This window comes from Haliotis rufescens, unplaced genomic scaffold, assembly GCF_023055435.1.
Source record: "Haliotis rufescens isolate VD_foot unplaced genomic scaffold, xgHalRufe1.0.p SCAF_3, whole genome shotgun sequence".
Classification (NCBI taxonomy): Eukaryota; Metazoa; Mollusca; class Gastropoda; order Lepetellida; family Haliotidae; genus Haliotis; species Haliotis rufescens.
In genome coordinates this window covers 49,454,920-49,476,823 of record NW_025964001.1, presented here as the reverse complement: position 1 = coordinate 49,476,823, position 21,904 = coordinate 49,454,920, and positions in this window count along the sequence as shown.

Genomic DNA, 21,904 nt, shown 5'->3' with positions numbered 1-21,904 from the left:
GTCTATTTTGAGCCTAAAATTTGGAATTTTAAGAAGTGAGCAAATTCTTGCCAGAATTGTACATTTTTCAACACCCCCGTGTGGTCAAAACCATCAAAATAGGACAATAAATTTTTACTTTCCATATCATTTGCGCAGTGTCCACAGATGTTCAAAAGTCTATTTTGAGCCTAAAATTTGGAATTTTAAGAAGTGAGCAAATTCTTGCCAGAATTGTACATTTTTCAACACCCCCGTGTGGTCAAAACCATCAAAATAGGACAATAAATTTTAATTTCCATATCATTCCTGCAGTGTCCACAGATGTTCAAAAGTCTATTTTGAGCCTAAAATTTGGAATTTTAAGAAGTGAGCAAATTCGTCCCACAATTGTAAATTTTCACCACCCCGGGGTGGTCAAAACCATCAAAATCGGACAAACAAAATTTATCTCCCATATCATTTGCGCAGTGTCCAGAGATGTTCAAAAGTCTGTTTTGAGCCTAAAATTTGGAATTTTAAGAAGTGAGCAAATTCCCACCAGAATGGTAAATTTTCCCCAACCCGGGGTGGTCAAAACCATCAAAATTGGATAATTTTTTTTATCTGCCATATCATTTGCGCAGTGTCCACAGATGTTCAAAAGTCTATTTTGAGCCTAAAATTTGGAATTTTAAGAAATGAGCAAATTCGTCCCACAATTGTAAATTTCCACCACCACGCGTAGGTCAAAACCATCAAAATAGGACAATAAATTTTTATTTTCGATATCATTTGCGCAGTGTCCACAGGTGTTGAAAAGTCTATTTTGAGCCTAAAATTTGGAATTTTAAGAAATGAGCAAATTCGTCCCACAATTGTAAATATCCACCACCACGCGTAGGTCAAAACCATCAAAATAGGACAATAAATTTTTATTTTCGATATCATTTGCGCAGTGTCCACAGGTGTTGAAAAGTCTATTTTGAGCCTAAAATTTGGAATTTTAAGAAGTGAGCAAATTCTTGCCAGAATTGTACATTTTCACCGCCCCGGGGTGCTCAAAACCATCAAAATCGGACCAAAAATTTTAGTCCCCATATCATTTGCGCAGTGTCCACAGATGTTCAAAGGTCTATTTTGAGCCTAAAATTTGTAATTTTAAGAAGTGAGCAAATTCTTGCCACAATTGTACATTTTTCAACACCCCCGTGTGGTCAAAACCATCAAAATAGGACAATAAATTTTTAGTTTCCATATCATTTGCGCAGTGTCCACAGATATTCAAAAGTCTATTTTTAGCCTAAAATTTGGAATTTTAAGAAGTGAGCAAATTCTTGCCACAATTGTAAATTTTCACCACCCCAGAGTGGTTAAAATCATCAAAATAGGACAAAAAAATTTATTCCCCATATTATTCCTGCAGTGTCCACAGATGTTCAAAAGTTTATTTTGAGCCTAAAATTTGGAATTTTAAGAAGTGAGCAAATTCTTGCCAGAATTGTACATTTTTCAACACCCCCGTGTGGTCAAAACCATCAAAATAGGACAATAAATTTTTACTTTCCATATCATTTGCGCAGTGTCCACAGATGTTCAAAAGTCTATTTTGAGCCTAAAATTTGGAATTTTAAGAAGTGAGCAAATTCTTGCCACAATTGTAAATTTTCACCACCGCGGGGTGGTCAAAACCATCAAAATCGGACAAAGAAAATTTATCTCCCATATCATTTGCGCAGTGTCCAGAGATGTTCAAAAGTCTGTTTTGAGCCTAAAATTGGGAATTTTAAGAAGTGAACAAATTCCCACCAGAATGGTAAATTTTCCCCAAACCGGGGTGGTCAAAACCATCAAAATTGGATATATTTTTTTATCTGCCATATCATTTGCGCAGTGTCCACAGATGTTCAAGAGTCTATTTTGAGCCTAAAATTTGGAATTGTAAGAAATGAGCAAATTCGTCCCACAATTGTAAATTTCCACCACCCCGGGTAGGTCAAAACCATCAAAATAGGACAATAAATTTTTATTTTCGATATCATTTGCGCAGTGTCCACAGGTGTTCAAAAGTCTGTTTTGAGCCTAAAATTTAGAATTTTAAGAAGTGAACAAATTCCCACCAGAATGGTAAATTTTCCCCAACCCGGGGTGGTCAAAACCATCAAAATTGGATATATTTTTTTATCTGCCATATCATTTGCGCAGTGTCCACAGATGTTCAAGAGTCTATTTTGAGCCTAAAATTTGGAATTGTAAGAAATGAGCAAATTCTTGCCACAATTGTAAATTTCCACCACCCCGGTGTGGTCAAAACCATCAAAATAGGACAATCAATTTTTATTTTCGATATCATTTGCACAGTGTCCACAGATGTTCAAAAGTCTATTTTGAGCCTAAAATTTGGAATTTTAAGAAGTGAGCAAATTCTTGCCACAATTGTAAATTTTCACCACTCCGGTGTGGTCAAAACCATCAAATTGGAGAAAGATTTTTTTAGTCCCCATATCATTCCTGCAGTGTCTACAGATGTTCAAAAGTCTATTTTGAGCCTAAAATTTGGAATTTTAAGAAGTGAGCAAATTCTTGCTACATTTGTAAATTTTCACCACACCGGTGTGGTCAAAACCATCAAAATTGGAAAAAAAAAATTTATCTCCCATATCATTTCCACAGTGTCTACAGATGTTCAAAAGTCTATTTTGAGCCTAAAATTTGGAATTTTAAAAAGTGAGCAAATTCTTGCCACAATTGTAAATTTTCACCACCCCGGTGTGGTCACAACCATCAAAATCGAACCAAAAATTTTAGTCCCCATATCATTCCTGCAGTGTCCACAGATGTTCAAAAGTCTATTTTGAGCCTAAAATTTGGAATTTTAAGAAATGAGCAAATTCTTGCCACAATTGTAAATTTCCACCACCCCGGGGTGGTCAAAACCATCAAAATAGGACAATCAATTTTTATTTTCGATATCATTTGCACAGTGTCCACAGATGTTCAAAAGTCTATTTTGAGCCCAAAATTTGAAATTTTAAGAAGTGAGCAAATTCTTGCCAGAATTTTAAATTTTCACCACCCCGGGGTGGTCAAAACCATCAAAATCGGACAAAGAAAATTTATCTCCCATATCATTTGCGAAGCGTCCACAGATGTTCAAAAGTCTATTTTGAGCCTAAAATTTGGAATTTTAAGAAGTGAGCAAATTCTTGCCAGAATTGTACATTTTTCAACACACCCGTGTGGTCAAAACCATCAAAATAGGACAATAAATTTTTAGTTTCCATATCATTTGCGCAGTGTCCACAGATGTTCAAAAGTCTATTTTCAGCCTAAAATTTGGAATTTTAAGAAGTGAGCAAATTCTTGCCAGAATTGTACATTTTCACCGCCCCGGGGTGCTCAAAACCATCAAAATCGGACCAAAAATTTTAGTCCCCATATCATTCCTGCAGTGTCCACAGATGTTCAAAGGTCTATTTTGAGCCTAAAATTTGGAATTTTAAGAAGTGAGCAAATTCTTGCCAGAATTGTACATTTTTCAACACCCCCGTGTGGTCAAAACCATCAAAATAGGACAATAAATTTTTACTTTCCATATCATTTGCGCAGTGTCCACAGATGTTCAAAAGTCTATTTTGAGCCTAAAATTTGGAATTTTAAGAAGTGAGCAAATTCTTGCCAGAATTGTACATTTTTCAACACCCCCGTGTGGTCAAAACCATCAAAATAGGACAATAAATTTTAATTTCCATATCATTCCTGCAGTGTCCACAGATGTTCAAAAGTCTATTTTGAGCCTAAAATTTGGAATTTTAAGAAGTGAGCAAATTCGTCCCACAATTGTAAATTTTCACCACCCCGGGGTGGTCAAAACCATCAAAATCGGACAAACAAAATTTATCTCCCATATCATTTGCGCAGTGTCCAGAGATGTTCAAAAGTCTGTTTTGAGCCTAAAATTTGGAATTTTAAGAAGTGAGCAAATTCCCACCAGAATGGTAAATTTTCCCCAACCCGGGGTGGTCAAAACCATCAAAATTGGATAATTTTTTTTATCTGCCATATCATTTGCGCAGTGTCCACAGATGTTCAAAAGTCTATTTTGAGCCTAAAATTTGGAATTTTAAGAAATGAGCAAATTCGTCCCACAATTGTAAATTTCCACCACCACGCGTAGGTCAAAACCATCAAAATAGGACAATAAATTTTTATTTTCGATATCATTTGCGCAGTGTCCACAGGTGTTGAAAAGTCTATTTTGAGCCTAAAATTTGGAATTTTAAGAAGTGAGCAAATTCTTGCCACAATTGTAAATTTTCACCACTCCGGTGTGGTCAAAACCATCAAATTTGGAGAAAAAAAATTTTAGTCCCCATATCATTCCTGCAGTGTCTACAGATGTTCAAAAGTCTATTTTGAGCCTAAAATTTGGAATTTTAAGAAGTGAGCAAATTCTTGCCACAATTGTACATTTTCACCACACCGGTGTGGTCAAAACCATCAAATTGGACAAAAAATTTTTTATCTCACATATCATTCCTGCAGTGTCCACAGATGTTCAAAAGTCTATTTTGAGCCTAAAATTTGGAATTTTAAGAAGTGAGCAAATTCTTGCCAGAATTGTAAATTTTCACCAACGCGGTGTGGTCAAAACCATCAAAATTGGAAAAAAAAATTTATCTCCCATATCATTTGCGCAGTGTCTACAGATGTTCAAAAGTCTATTTTGAGCCTAAAATTTGGAATTTTAAAAAGTGAGCAAATTCTTGCCACAATTGTAAATTTTCACCACCCCGGTGTGGTCAAAACCATCAAAATCGAACCAAAAATTTTAGTCCCCATTTCATTCCTGCAGTGTCCACAGATGTTCAAAAGTCTATTTTGAGCCTAAAATTTGGAATTTTAAGAAGTGAGCAAATTCTTGCCAGAATTGTACATTTTTCAACACCCCCGTGTGGTCAAAACCATCAAAATAGGACAAACAAAATTTATTCCCCATATTATTCCTGCAGTGTCCACAGATGTTCAAAAGTCTATTTTGAGCCTAAAATTTGGAATTTTAAGAAGTGAGCAAATTCTTGCCAGAATTGTACATTTTTCAACACCCCCGTGTGGTCAAAACCATCAAAATAGGACAATAAATTTTTACTTTCCATATCATTCCTGCAGTGTCCACAGATGTTCAAAAGTCTATTTTGAGCCTAAAATTTGGAATTTTAAGAAGTGAGCAAATTCTTGCCAGAATTGTAAATTTTCACCACCTGGTGTCGTCAAAACCATCAAAATCGGACAAACAAAATTTATCTCCCATATCATTTGCGCAGTGTCCAGAGATGTTCAAAAGTCTATTTTGAGCCTAAAATTTGGAATTTTAAGAAGTGAACAAATTCCCACCAGAATTTATAAATTTTCCCCAACTCGGGGTGGTCAAAACCATCAAAATTGGACAAATTTTTTTATCTGCCATATCATTTGCGCAGTGTCCACAGATTTTCAAAAGTCTATTTTGAGCCTAAAATTTGGAATTTTAAGAAGTGAGCAAATTCTTGCCAGAATTGTAAATTTTTACCACGGGGGGGTGGTCAAAACCATGAAAATCGGACAAAGAAAATCTATCTCCCATATCATTTGCGCAGTGTCCAGAGATGTTCAAAAGTATATTTTGAGCCTAAAATTTGGAATTTTAAGAAGTGAGCAAATTCTTGCCAGAATTGTAAATTTTCACCACCGCGGGGTGGTCAAAACCATCAAAATAGGAGAAACAAAATTTATCTCCCATATCATTTGCGTAGTGTCCAGAGATGTTCAAAAGTCTATTTTCAGCCTAAAATTTGGAATTTTAAGAAGTGAGCAAATTCTTGCTACAATTGTAAATTTTCACCACCCCGGGGTGGTCAAAACCATCAAAATTGGAAAAAAAATTTTATCTGCCATATCATTTCCACAGTGTCCACAGATGTTCAAAAGTCTATTTTGAGCCTAAAATTTGGAATTTTAAGAAGTGAGCAAATTCTTGCCAGAATTTTAAATTTTTACCACCCCGGGGTGGTCAAAACCATCAAAATCGGACCAAAAATTTTAGTCCCCATATCATTTGCGTAGTGTCCACAGATGTTCAAAAGTCTATTTTGAGCCTAAAATTGGGAATTTTAAGAAATGAGCAAATTCTTGCCACAATTGTAAATTTCCACCACCGCGGGGTGGTCAAAACCATCAAAATAGGACAATGAATTTTTATTTTCGATATCATTTGCACAGTGTCCACAGATGTTCAAAAGTCTATTTTGAGCCCAAAATTTGGAATTTTAAGAAGTGAGCAAATTCTTGCCACAATTTTAAATTTTCACCACCCCGCGCTCGTCAAAACCATCAAAATCGGACAAAGAAAATTTATCTCCCATATCATTTGCGAAGGGTCCACAGATGTTCAAAAGTCTATTTTGAGCCTAAAATTGGAAATTTTAAGAAGTGAGCAAATTCCCACCAGAATGGTGAATTTTCCCCAACTCGGGGTGGTCAAAACCATCAAAATTGGATAATTTTTTTTATCTGCCATATCATTTGCGCAGTGTCCACAGATGTTCAAAAGTCTATTTTGAGCCTAAAATTTGGAATTTTAAGAAGTGAGCAAATTCTTGCCAGAATTGTAAATTTTCACCACCCCGGGGTGGTCAAAACCATCAAAATCGGACCAAAAATTTTGGTCCCCATATCATTTGCGTATTGTCCACAGATGTTCAAAAGTCTATTTTGAGCCTAAAATTTGGAATTTTAAGAAGTGAGCAAATTCTTGCCACAATTGTAAATTTTCACCACCGCGGGGTGGTCAAAACCATCAAATTGGACAAAAACATTTTATCTCCCAAATCATTTGCGCAGTGTCCACAGATGTTCAAAAGTCTATTTTGAGCCTAAAATTTGGAATTTTAAGAAGTGAGCAAATTCTTGCCACAATTGTAAATTTTCACCACCCCGTGTGGTCAAAACCATCAAAATTGGAAAAAAAAAATTTATCTCCCATATCATTTGCGCAGTGTCCACAGATGTTCAAAAGTCTATTTTGAGCCTAAAATTTGGAATTTTAAGAAGTGAGCAAATTCTTGCCAGAATTGTACATTTTTCAACACCACCGCGGGGTGGTCAAAACCATCAAATTAGGACAAACAAAATTTATCTCCCATATCATTTGCGTAGTGTCCAGAGATGTTCAAAAGTCTATTTTGAGCCTAAAATTTGGAATTTTAAGAAGTGAGCAAATTCTTGCCAGAATTGTAAATTTTCCCCAACCCGGGGTGGTCAAAACCATCAAAATTGGATAATTTTTTTTATCTGCCATATCATTTGCGCAGTGTCCACAGATGTTCAAAAGTCTATTTTGAGCCTAAAATTTGGAATTTTAAGAAGTGAGCAAATTCTTGCCAGAATTGTAAATTTTCACCACCCCGGGGTGGTCAAAACCATCAAAATCGGACCAAAAATTTTGGTCCCCATATCATTTGCGTATTGTCCACAGATGTTCAAAAGTCTATTTTGAGCCTAAAATTTGGAATTTTAAGAAGTGAGCAAATTCTTGCCACAATTGTAAATTTTCACCACCGCGGGGTGGTCAAAACCATCAAATTGGACAAAAACATTTTATCTCCCAAATCATTTGCGCAGTGTCCACAGATGTTCAAAAGTCTATTTTGAGCCTAAAATTTGGAATTTTAAGAAGTGAGCAAATTCTTGCCACAATTGTAAATTTTCACCACCCCGTGTGGTCAAAACCATCAAAATTGGAAAAAAAAAATTTATCTCCCATATCATTTGCGCAGTGTCCACAGATGTTCAAAAGTCTATTTTGAGCCTAAAATTTGGAATTTTAAGAAGTGAGCAAATTCTTGCCAGAATTGTACATTTTTCAACACCACCGCGGGGTGGTCAAAACCATCAAAATAGGACAAACAAAATTTATCTCCCATATCATTTGCGTAGTGTCCAGAGATGTTCAAAAGTCTATTTTGAGCCTAAAATTTGGAATTTTAAGAAGTGAGCAAATTCTTGCCAGAATTGTAAATTTTCCCCAACCCGGGGTGGTCAAAACCATCAAAATTGGATAATTTTTTTTATCTGCCATATCATTTCCACAGTGTCCACAGATGTTCAAAAGTCTATTTTGAGCCTAAAATTTGGAATTTTAAGAAGTGAGCAAATTCTTGCCACAATTGTAAATTTTCACCACCCCCGTGTGGTCAAAACCATCAAAATTGGACAATAAATTTTTACTTTCCATATCATTTGCGCAGTGTCTACAGATATTCAAAAGTCTATTTTGAGCCTAAAATTTGGAATTTTAAGAAGTGAGCAAATTCTGGCCAGAATTGTAAATTTTCACCACCCCGCGGTGGTCAAAACCATCAAAATTGGACAATAAATTTTTACTTTCCATATCATTTGCGCAGTGTCCACAGATGTTCAAAAGTCTATTTTGAGCCTAAAATTTGGAATTTTAAGAAGTGAGCAAATTCTTGCCAGAATTGTAAATTTTCACCACCCCGCGGTGGTCAAAACCATCAAAATCGGACCAAAAATTTTAGTCCCCATATCATTTGCGTATTCTGCATAGATGTTCAAAAGTCTATTTTGAGCCTAAAATTGGGAATTTTAAGAAATGAGCAAATTCGTGCCACAATTGTAAATTTCCACCACCCTGCGTAGGTCAAAACCATCAAAAAAGGACAATAAATTTTTATTTCCGATATCATTTGCCCAGTGTCCACAGATGTTCAAAAGTCTACTTTGAGCCTAAAATTTGGAATTTTAAGAAGTGAGCAAATTCTTGCCAGAATTGTAAATTTTCACCACCCCGGGGTGGTCAAAACCATCAAATTGGACAAAAACATTTTCTCTCCCATATCATTTGCGCAGTGTCCACAGATGTTCAAAAGTCTATTTTGAGCCTAAAATTTGGATTTTAAAAAGTGAGCAAATTCTTGCCACAATTGTAAATTTTCACCACCCCGGTGTGGTCAAAACCATCAAAATTTGAAAAAAAATTTTTATCTCCCATATCATTTGTGCAGTGTCCACAGATGTTCAAAAGTCTATTTTGAGCCTAAAATTTGGAATTTTAAGAAGTGAGCAAATTCTTGCCAGAATTGTACATTTTTCAACACCCCCGTGTGGTCAAAACCATCTAAATAGGACAATAAATTTTTACTTTCCATATCAATTGCTCAGTGTCCACAGATGTTCAAAAGTCTATTTTCAGCCTAAAATTTGGAATTTTAAGAAGTGAGCAAATTCTTGCCACAATTGTACATTTTCACCACCGCGGGGTGGTCAAAACCATCAAAATAGGACAAACAAAATTTATCTCCCATATCATTTGCGCAGTGTCCACAGATGTTCAAAAGTCTATTTTGAGCCTAAAATTGGAAATTTTAAGAAGTGAGCAAATTCCCACCAGAATGGTAAATTTTCACCAACTCGGGGTGGTCAAAACCATCAAAATTGGATAATTTTTTTTATCTGCAATATCATTTGCGCAGTGTCCACAGATGTTCAAAAGTCTATTTTGAGCCTAAAATTTGGAATTTTAAGAAGTGACCAAATTCTTGCCAGAATGGTAAATTTTCACCACCCCGGGGTGGTCAAAACCATCAAAATCGGACCAAAAATTTTAGTCCCCATATCATTTGCGTAGTGTCCACAGATGTTCAAAAGTCTATTTTGAGCCTAAAATTTGGAATTTTCAGAAATGAGCAAATTCGTCCCACAATTGTAAATTTCCACCACCCCGCGTTGGTCAAAACCATCGAAATAGGACAATAAATTTTTATTTCCGATATCATTTGCGCAGTGTCCACAGATGTTCAAAAGTCTATTTTGAGCCTAAAATTTGGAATTTTAAGAAGTGAGCAAATTCTTGCCAGAATTGTAAATTTTCACCACCCCGGGGTGGTCAAAACCATCAAATTGGACAAAAACATTTTATCTCCCAAATCATTTGCGCAGTGTCCACAGATGTTCAAAAGTCTATTTTGAGCCTAAAATTTGGAATTTTAAGAAGTGAGAAAATTCTTGCCACAATTGTAAATTTTCACCACCCCGGTGTGGTCAAAACCATCAAAATTGGAAAAAAATTTTTTTATCTCCCATATCATTTGCGCAGTGTCCACAGATGTTCAAAAGTCTATTTTGAGCCTAAAATTTGGAATTTTAAGAAGTGAGCAAATTCTTGCCAGAATTGTACATTTTTCAACACCACCGCGGGGTGGTCAAAACCATCAAAATAGGACAAACAAAATTTATCTCCCATATCATTTGCGTAGTGTCCAGAGATGTTCAAAAGTCTATTTTGAGCCTAAAATTTGGAATTTTAAGAAGTGAGCAAATTCCCACCAGAATTGTAAATTTTCCCCAACCCGGGGTGGTCAAAACCATCAAAATTGGATAATTTTTTTTATCTGCCATATCATTTCCACAGTGTCCACAGATGTTCAAAAGTCTATTTTGAGCCTAAAATTTGGAATTTTAAGAAGTGAGCAAATTCTTGCCACAATTGTAAATTTTCACCACCCCCGTGTGGTCAAAACCATCAAAATAGGACAATAAATTTTTACTTTCCATATCATTTGCGCAGTGTCTACAGATATTCAAAAGTCTATTTTGAGCCTAAAATTTGGAATTTTAAGAAGTGAGCAAATTCTTCCCAGAATTGTAAATTTTCACCACCGCGGGGTGGTCAAAACCATCAAAATTGGACAATAAATTTTTACTTTCCATATCATTTGCGCAGTGTCCACAGATGTTCAAAAGTCTATTTTGAGCCTAAAATTTGGAATTTTAAGAAGTGAGCAAATTCTTGCCAGAATTGTAAATTTTCACCACCCCGCGGTGATCAAAACCATCAAAATCGGACCAAAAATTTTAGTCCCCATATCATTTGCGTATTCTCCATAGATGTTCAAAAGTCTATTTTGAGCCTAAAATTGGGAATTTTAAGAAATGAGCAAATTCGTGCCACAATTGTAAATTTCCACCACCCCGCGTAGGTCAAAACCATCAAAAAAGGACAATAAATTTTTATTTCCGATATCATTTGCCCAGTGTCCACAGGTGTTCAAAAGTCTACTTTGAGCCTAAAATTTGGAATTTTAAGAAGTGAGCAAATTCTTGCCAGAATTTTAAATTTTCACCACCCCGGGGTGGTCAAAACCATCAAATTGGACAAAAACATTTTCTCTCCCATATCATTTGCGCAGTGTCCACAGATGTTCAAAAGTCTATTTTCAGCCTAAAATTTTGATTTTAAAAAGTGAGCAAATTCTTGCCACAATTGTAAATTTTCACCACCCTGGTGTGGTCAAAACCATCAAAATTGGAAAAAAAATTTTTATCTCCAATATCATTTGCGCAGTGTCCACAGATGTTCAAAAGTCTATTTTGAGCCTAAAATTTGGAATTTTAAGAAGTGAGCAAATTCTTGCCAGAATTGTACATTTTTCAACACCCCCGTGTGGTCAAAACCATCTAAATAGGACAATAAATTTTTACTTTCCATATCATTTGCGCAGTGTCCACAGATGTTCAAAAGTCTATTTTGAGCCTAAAATTTGGAATTTTAAGAAGTGAGCAAATTCTTGCCACAATTATACATTTTCACCAACGCGGGGTGGTCAAAACCATCAAAATAGGACAAACAAAATTTATCTCCCATATCATTTGCGTAGTGTCCAGAGATGTTCAAAAGTCTATTTTGAGCCTAAAATTTGGAATTTTAAGAAGTGAGCAAATTCCCACCAGAATTGTAAATTTTTCCCAACCCGGGGTTGTCAAAACCATCAAAATTGGATCAAAATTTTTATCTGCCATATCATTTCCACAGTGTCCACAGATGTTCAAAAGTCTATTTTGAGCCTAAAATTTGGAATTTTAAGAAGTGAGCAAATTCTTGCCAGAATTGTAAATTTTCAACACCCCGGGGTGGTCAAAACCATTAAAATCGGACCAAAAATTTTAATCCCCATATCATTTGCGTAGTGTCCACATATGTTCAAAAGTCTATTTTGAGCTTAAAATTTGAAATTTTAAGAAATGAGCAAATTCTTGCCAGAATTTTAAATTTTCACCACCGCGGGTAGGTCAAAACCATCAAAATCGGACAAAGAAAATTTATCTCCCATATCATTTGCGAAGGGTCCACAGATGTTCAAAAGTCTATTTTGAGCTTAAAATTTGGAATTTTAAGAAATGAGCAAATTCTTGCCAGAATTGTACATTTTTCAACACCCCCGTGTGGTCAAAACCATCAAAATAGGACAATAAATTTTTACTTTCCATATCATTTGCGCAGTGTCCACAGATGTTCAAAAGTCTATTTTGAGCCTAAAATTTGGAATTTTAAGAAGTGAGCAAATTCTTGCCAGAATTGTACATTTTTCAACACCACCGCGGGGTGGTCAAAACCATCAAAATAGGACAAACAAAATTTATCTCCCATATCATTTGCGTAGTGTCCAGAGATGTTCAAAAGTCTATTTTGAGCCTAAAATTTGGAATTTTAAGAAGTGAGCAAATTCCCACCAGAATTGTAAATTTTCCCCAACCCGGGGTGGTCAAAACCATCAAAATTGGATAATTTTTTTTATCTGCCATATCATTTCCACAGTGTCCACAGATGTTCAAAAGTCTATTTTGAGCCTAAAATTTGGAATTTTAAGAAGTGAGCAAATTCTTGCCACAATTGTAAATTTTCACCACCCCCGTGTGGTCAAAACCATCAAAATAGGACAATAAATTTTTACTTTCCATATCATTTGCGCAGTGTCTACAGATATTCAAAAGTCTATTTTGAGCCTAAAATTTGGAATTTTAAGAAGTGAGCAAATTCTTCCCAGAATTGTAAATTTTCACCACCGCGGGGTGGTCAAAACCATCAAAATTGGACAATAAATTTTTACTTTCCATATCATTTGCGCAGTGTCCACAGATGTTCAAAAGTCTATTTTGAGCCTAAAATTTGGAATTTTAAGAAGTGAGCAAATTCTTGCCAGAATTGTAAATTTTCACCACCCCGCGGTGATCAAAACCATCAAAATCGGACCAAAAATTTTAGTCCCCATATCATTTGCGTATTCTCCATAGATGTTCAAAAGTCTATTTTGAGCCTAAAATTGGGAATTTTAAGAAATGAGCAAATTCGTGCCACAATTGTAAATTTCCACCACCCCGCGTAGGTCAAAACCATCAAAAAAGGACAATAAATTTTTATTTCCGATATCATTTGCCCAGTGTCCACAGGTGTTCAAAAGTCTACTTTGAGCCTAAAATTTGGAATTTTAAGAAGTGAGCAAATTCTTGCCAGAATTTTAAATTTTCACCACCCCGGGGTGGTCAAAACCATCAAATTGGACAAAAACATTTTCTCTCCCATATCATTTGCGCAGTGTCCACAGATGTTCAAAAGTCTATTTTCAGCCTAAAATTTTGATTTTAAAAAGTGAGCAAATTCTTGCCACAATTGTAAATTTTCACCACCCTGGTGTGGTCAAAACCATCAAAATTGGAAAAAAAATTTTTATCTCCAATATCATTTGCGCAGTGTCCACAGATGTTCAAAAGTCTATTTTGAGCCTAAAATTTGGAATTTTAAGAAGTGAGCAAATTCTTGCCAGAATTGTACATTTTTCAACACCCCCGTGTGGTCAAAACCATCTAAATAGGACAATAAATTTTTACTTTCCATATCATTTGCGCAGTGTCCACAGATGTTCAAAAGTCTATTTTGAGCCTAAAATTTGGAATTTTAAGAAGTGAGCAAATTCTTGCCACAATTATACATTTTCACCAACGCGGGGTGGTCAAAACCATCAAAATAGGACAAACAAAATTTATCTCCCATATCATTTGCGTAGTGTCCAGAGATGTTCAAAAGTCTATTTTGAGCCTAAAATTTGGAATTTTAAGAAGTGAGCAAATTCCCACCAGAATTGTAAATTTTTCCCAACCCGGGGTTGTCAAAACCATCAAAATTGGATCAAAATTTTTATCTGCCATATCATTTCCACAGTGTCCACAGATGTTCAAAAGTCTATTTTGAGCCTAAAATTTGGAATTTTAAGAAGTGAGCAAATTCTTGCCAGAATTGTAAATTTTCAACACCCCGGGGTGGTCAAAACCATTAAAATCGGACCAAAAATTTTAATCCCCATATCATTTGCGTAGTGTCCACATATGTTCAAAAGTCTATTTTGAGCTTAAAATTTGAAATTTTAAGAAATGAGCAAATTCTTGCCAGAATTTTAAATTTTCACCACCGCGGGTAGGTCAAAACCATCAAAATCGGACAAAGAAAATTTATCTCCCATATCATTTGCGAAGGGTCCACAGATGTTCAAAAGTCTATTTTGAGCTTAAAATTTGGAATTTTAAGAAATGAGCAAATTCTTGCCAGAATTGTACATTTTTCAACACCCCCGTGTGGTCAAAACCATCAAAATAGGACAATAAATTTTTACTTTCCATATCATTTGCGCAGTGTCCACAGATGTTCAAAAGTCTATTTTGAGCCTAAAATTTGGAATTTTAAGAAGTGAGCAAATTCTTGCCACAATTGTACATTTTCACCACACCGGTGTGGTCAAAACCATCAAATTGGACAAAGAAAATTTATCTCCCATATCATTTGCGAAGGGTCCACAGATGTTCAAAAGTCTATTTTGAGCCTAAAATTTGGAATTTTAAGAAGTGAGCAAATTCTTGCCAGAATTGTACATTTTTCAACACACCCGTGTGGTCAAAACCATCAAAATAGGACAATAAATTTTTACTTTCCATATCATTTGCGCAGTGTCCACAGATGTTCAAAAGTCTATTTTGAGCCTAAAATTTGGAATTTTAAGAAGTGAGCAAATTCTTGCCACAATTGTACATTTTCACCACCGCGGGGTGGTCAAAACCATCAAAATAGGAGAAACAAAATTTATCTCCCATATCATTTGCGTAGTGTCCAGAGATGTTCAAAAGTCTATTTTGAGCCTAAAATTTGGAATTTTAAGAAGTGAGCAAATTCCCACCAGAATTGTAAATTTTTCCCAACCCGGGGTTGTCAAAACCATCAAAATTGGATGAAAATTTTTATCTGCCATATCATTTCCACAGTGTCCACAGATGTTCAAAAGTCTATTTTGAGCCTAAAATTTGGAATTTTAAGAAGTGAGCAAATTCTTGCCAGAATTGTAAATTTTCAACACCCCGGGGTGGTCAAAACCATTAAAATCGGACCAAAAATTTTAATCCCCATATCATTTGCGTAGTGTCCACATATGTTCAAAAGTCTATTTTGAGCTTAAAATTTGAAATTTTAAGAAATGAGCAAATTCTTGCCAGAATTTTAAATTTTCACCACCGCGGGTAGGTCAAAACCATCAAAATCGGACAAAGAAAATTTATCTCCCATATCATTTGCGAAGGGTCCACAGATGTTCAAAAGTCTATTTTGAGCTGAAAATTTGGAATTTTAAGAAATGAGCAAATTCTTGCCAGAATTGTACATTTTTCAACACCCCCGTGTGGTCAAAACCATCAAAATAGGACAATAAATTTTTACTTTCCATATCATTTGCGCAGTGTCCACAGATGTTCAAAAGTCTATTTTGAGCCTAAAATTTGGAATTTTAAGAAGTGAGCAAATTCTTGCCACAATTGTACATTTTCACCACACCGGTGTGGTCAAAACCATCAAATTGGACAAAAAAGATTTTATCTCACATATCATTCCTGCAGTGTCCACAGATGTTCAAAAGTCTATTTTGAGCCTAAAATTTGGAATATTAAAAAGTGAGCAAATTCTTGCCACAATTGTAAATTTTCACCACCCCGGGGTGGTCAAAACCATCAAAATCGAACCAAAAATTTTAGTCCCCATTTCATTCCTGCAGTGTCCACAGATGTTCAAAAGTCTATTTTGAGCCTAAAATTTGGAATTTTAAGAAGTGAGCAAATTCTTGCCAGAATTGTAAATTTCCACCACCCCGCGTAGGTCAAAACCATCAAAAAAGGACAATAAATTTTTATTTCCGATATCATTTCCCAGTGTCCACAGGTGTTCAAAAGTCTACTTTGAGCCTAAAATTTGGAATTTTAAGAAGTGAGCAAACTCTTGCCAGAATTGTAAATTTTCACCACCCCGGGGTGGTCAAAACCATCAAATTGGACAAAAACATTTTCTCTCCCATATCATTTTGCGCAGTGTCCACAGATGTTCAAAAGTCTATTTTGAGCTTAAAATTTGGATTTTAAAAAGTGAGCAAATTCTTGCCACAATTGTAAATTTTCACCACCCTGGTGTGGTCAAAACCATCAAAATGGGAAAAAAAAAATTTATCTCCAATATCATTTGCGCAGTGTCCACAGATGTTCAAAAGTCTATTTTGAGCCTAAAATTTGGAATTTTAAGAAGTGAGCAAATTCTTGCCAGAATTGTACATTTTTCAACACCCCCGGGGTGGTCAAAACCATCTAAATAGGACAATAAATTTTTACTTTCCATATCATTTGCGCAGTGTCCACAGATGTTCAAAAGTCTATTTTGAGCCTAAAATTTGGAATTTTAAGAAGTGAGCAAATTCCCACCAGAATTGTAAATTTTTCCCAACCCGGGGTTGTCAAAACCATCAAAATTGGATGAAAATTTTTATCTGCCATATCATTTCCACAGTGTCCACAGATGTTCAAAAGTCTATTTTGAGCCTAAAATTTGGAATTTTAAGAAGTGAGCAAATTCTTGCCACAATTGTAAATTTTCAACACCCCGGGGTGGTCAAAACCATTAAAATCGGACCAAAAATTTTAATCCCCATATCATTTGCGTAGTGTCCACATATGTTCAAAAGTCTATTTTGAGCTTAAAATTTGAAATTTTAAGAAATGAGCAAATTCTTGCCACAATTGTAAATTTCAACCACCCCGGGGTGGTCAAAACCATCAAAATAGGACAATCAATTTTTATTTTCGATATCATTTGCGCAGTGTCCACAGATGTTCAAAAGTCTATTTTGAGCCTAAAATTTGGAATTTTCAAGAAGTGAGCAAATTCTTGCCAGAATTTTAAATTTTCACCACCGCGGGTTGGTCAAAACCATCAAAATCGGACAAAGAAAATTTATCTCCCATATCATTTGCGAAGGGTCCACAGATGTTCAAAAGTCTATTTTGAGCTTAAAATTTGGAATTTTAAGAAATGAGCAAATTCTTGCCACAATTGTACATTTTTCAACACCCCCGTGTGGTCAAAACCATCAAAATAGGACAATAAATTTTTACTTTCCATATCATTTGCGCAGTGTCCACAGATGTTCAAAAGTCTATTTTGAGCCTAAAATTTGGAATTTTAAGAAGTGAGCAAATTCTTGCCACAATTGTACATTTTCACCACACCGGTGTGGTCAAAACCATCAAATTGGACAAAAAAATTTTTATCTCACATATCATTCCTGCAGTGTCCACAGATGTTCAAAAGTCTATTTTGAGCCTAAAATTTGGAATATTAAAAAGTGAGCAAATTCTTGCCACAATTTTAAATTTTCACCACCCCGGGGTGGTCAAAACCATCAAAATCGAACCAAAAATTTTAGTCCCCATTTCATTCCTGCAGTGTCCACAGATGTTCAAAAGTCTATTTTGAGCCTAAAATTTGGAATTTTAAGAAGTGAGCAAATTCTTGCCAGAATTGTAAATTTTCACCACCTGGTGTCGTCAAAACCATCAAAATCGGACAAACAAAATTTATCTCCCATATCATTTGCGCAGTGTCCAGAGATGTTCAAAAGTCTATTTTGAGCCTAAAATTTGGAATTTTAAGAAGTGAACAAATTCCAACCAGAATTTATAAATTTTCCCCAACTCGGGGTGGTCAAAACCATCAAAATTGGACAAATTTTTTTATCTGCCATATCATTTGCGCAGTGTCCACAGATTTTCAAAAGTCTATTTTGAGCCTAAAATTTGGAATTTTAAGAAGTGAGCAAATTCTTGCCAGAATTGTACATTTTTACCACCCCGGGGTGGTCAAAACCATCAAAATCGGACAAAGAAAATCTATCTCCCATATCATTTGCGCAGTGTCCAGAGATGTTCAAAAGTATATTTTGAGCCTAAAATTTGGAATTTTAAGAAGTGAGCAAATTCTTGCCACAATTGTAAATTTTCACCACCGCGGGGTAGTCAAAACCATCACAATTGGACAAACAAAATTTAGTCCCCATATTATTCCTGCAGTGTCCACAGATGTTCAAAAGTCTATTTTGAGCCCAAAATTTCGAATTTTAAGAAGTGAACAAATTCTTGCCAGAATTTTAAATTTTCACCACCCCGGGGTGGTCAAAACCATCAAAATCGGACAAAGAAAATTTATCTCCCATATCATTTGCGAAGGGTCCACAGATGTTCAAAAGTCTATTTTGAGCCTAAAATTTGGAATTTTAAGAAGTGAGCAAATTCTTGCCAGAATTGTACATTTTTCAACACACCCGTGTGGTCAAAACCATCAAAATAGGACAATAAATTTTTACTTTCCATATCATTTGCGCAGTGTCCACAGATGTTCAAAAGTCTATTTTGAGCCTAAAATTGGGAATTTTAAGAAGTGAGCAAATTCTTGCCACAATTGTAAATTTTCACCATCCCGGGGTGGTCAAAACCATCAAAATAGGACAAACAAAATTTATCTCCCATATCATTTGCGCAGTGTCCAGAGATGTTCAAAAGTCTGTTTTGAGCCTAAAATTGGAAATTTTAAGAAGTGAGCAAATTCCCACCAGAATGGTAAATTTTCCCCAACTCGGGGTGGTCAAAACCATCAAAATTGGATAATTTTTTTTATCTGCCATATCATTTGCGCAGTGTCCACAGATGTTCAAAAGTCTATTTTGAGCCTAAAATTTGGAATTTTAAGAAGTGAGCAAATTCTTGCCAGAATTGTAAATTTTCACCACCCCGGGGTGGTCAAAACCATCAAAATCGGACCAAAAATTTTAGTCCCCATATCATTTGCGTATTCTCCACAGATGTTCAAAAGTCTATTTTGAGCCTAAAATTGGGAATTTTAAGAAATGAGCAAATTCGTGCCACAATTGTAAATTTTCACCACCCTGCGGGGTGGTCAAAACCATCAAAATAGGACAATAAATTTTTATTTCAGATATCATTTGCGCAGTGTCCACAGGTGTTCAAAAGTCTACTTTGAGCCTAAAATTTGGAATTTTAAGAAGTGAGCAAATTCTTGCCAGAATTGTAAATTTTCACCACCCCGGGGTGGTCAAAACCATCAAATTGGACAAAAACATTTTATCTCCCAAATCATTTGCGCAGTGTCCACAGATGTTCAAAAGTCTATTTTGAGCTTAAAATTTGGAATTTTAAGAAGTGAGCAAATTCTTGCCAGAATTGTAAATTTTCACCACCCCGGTGTGGTCAAAACCATCAAAATTGGACAAAAATTTTTTATCTCCCATATCATTTGCGCAGTGTCCACAGATGTTCAAAAGTCTATTTTGAGCCTAAAATTTGGAATTTTAAGAAGTGAGCAAATTCTTGCCAGAATTGTACATTTTTCAACACCCCCGTGTGGTCAAAACCATCAAAATTGGACAATAAATTTTTACTTTCCATATCATTTGCGCAGTGTCCACAGATGTTCAAAAGTCTATTTTGAGCCTAAAATTTGGAATTTTAAGAAGTGAGCAAATTCTTGCCACAATTGTACATTTTCACCACCGCGGGGTGGTCAAAACCATCAAAATAGGATAAAAATTTTTTATCTCCCATATCATTTGCGTAGTGTCCAGAGATGTTCAAAAGTCTATTTTGAGCCTAAAATTTGGAATTTTAAGAAGTGAGCAAATTCCCACCAGAATTGTAAATTTTCCCCAACCCGGGGTGGTCAAAACCATAAAAATTGGATAATTTTTTTTATCTGCCATATCATTTCCACAGTGTCCACAGATGTTCAAAAGTCTATTTTGAGCCTAAAATTTGGAATTTTAAGAAGTGAGCAAATTCTTGCCACAATTGTAAATTTTCACCACCGCGGGGTGGTCAAAACCATTAAAATCGGACCAAAAATTTTAGTCCCCATATCATTTGCGTATTGTCCACAGATGTTCAAAAGTCTATTTTGAGCCTAAAATTTGGAATTTTAAGAAATGAGCAAATTCTTGCCACAATTGTAAATTTTCACCACCCCGGGGTGGTCAAAACCATCAAAATCGGACAATAAATTTTTACTTTCCATATCATTTGCGCAGTGTCCACAGATGTTCAAAAGTCTATTTTGAGCCTAAAATTTGGAATTTTAAGAAGTGAGCAAATTCTTGCCACAATTGTAAATTTTCACCACCGCGGGGTGGTCAAAACCATCAAAATAGGACAAACAAAATTTATCTCCCATATCATTTGCGCAGTGTCCAGAGATGTTCAAAAGTCTATTTTGAGCCTAAAATTGGAAATTTTAAGAAGTGAGCAAATTCCCACCAGAATTGTAAATTTTCCCCAACTCGGGGTGGTCAAAACCATCAAAATTGGATAATTTTTTTTATCTGCCATATCATTTGCGCAGTGTCCACAGATGTTCAAAAGTCTATTTTGAGCCTAAAATTTGGAATTTTAAGAAGTGAGCAAATTCTTGCCAGAATTGTACATTTTCACCACCCCGAGGTGGTCAAAACCATCAAAATTGGACCAAAAATTTTAGTCCCCATATCATTTCCGTATTCTCCACAGATGTTCAAAAGTCTATTTTGAGCCTAAAATTGGGAATTTTAAGAAATGAGCAAATTCGTGCCACAATTGTAAATTTCCACCACCCCGCGTAGGTCAAAACCATCAAAAAAGGACAATAAATTTTTATTTCCGATATCATTTGCCCAGTGTCCACAGGTGTTCAAAAGTCTACTTTGAGCCTAAAATTTGGAATTTTAAGAAGTGAGCAAATTCTTGCCAGAATTGTAAATTTTCACCACCCCGGTGTGGTCAAAACCATCAAATTGGACAAAAACATTTTCTCTCCCATATCATTTGCGCAGTGTCCACAGATGTTCAAAAGTCTATTTTGAGCCTAAAATTTGGATTTTAAGAAGTGAGCAAATTCTTGCCACAATTGTAAATTTTCACCACCCCGGTGTGGTCAAAACCATCAAAATCGGACAATAAATTTTTACTTTCCATATCATTTGCGCAGTGTCCACAGATGTTCAAAAGTCTATTTTGAGCCTAAAATTTGGAATTTTAAGAAGTGAGCAAATTCTTGCCACAATTGTAAATTTTCACCACCGCGGGGTGGTCAAAACCATCAAAATAGGACAAACAAAATTTATCTCCCATATCATTTGCGCAGTGTCCAGAGATGTTCAAAAGTCTATTTTGAGCCTAAAATTGGAAATTTTAAGAAGTGAGCAAATTCCCACCAGAATTGTAAATTTTCCCCAACTCGGGGTGGTCAAAACCATCAAAATTGGATAATTTTTTTTATCTGCCATATCATTTGCGCAGTGTCCACAGATGTTCAAAAGTCTATTTTGAGCCTAAAATTTGGAATTTTAAGAAGTGAGCAAATTCTTGCCAGAATTGTACATTTTCACCACCCCGAGGTGGTCAAAACCATCAAAATTGGACCAAAAATTTTAGTCCCCATATCATTTCCGTATTCTCCACAGATGTTCAAAAGTCTATTTTGAGCCTAAAATTGGGAATTTTAAGAAATGAGCAAATTCTTGCCACAATTGTAAATTTCCACCACCCCGCGTAGGTCAAAACCATCAAAAAAGGACAATAAATTTTTATTTCCGATATCATTTGCCCAGTGTCCACAGGTGTTCAAAAGTCTACTTTGAGCCTAAAATTTGGAATTTTAAGAAGTGAGCAAATTCTTGCCAGAATTGTAAATTTTCACCACCCCGGTGTGGTC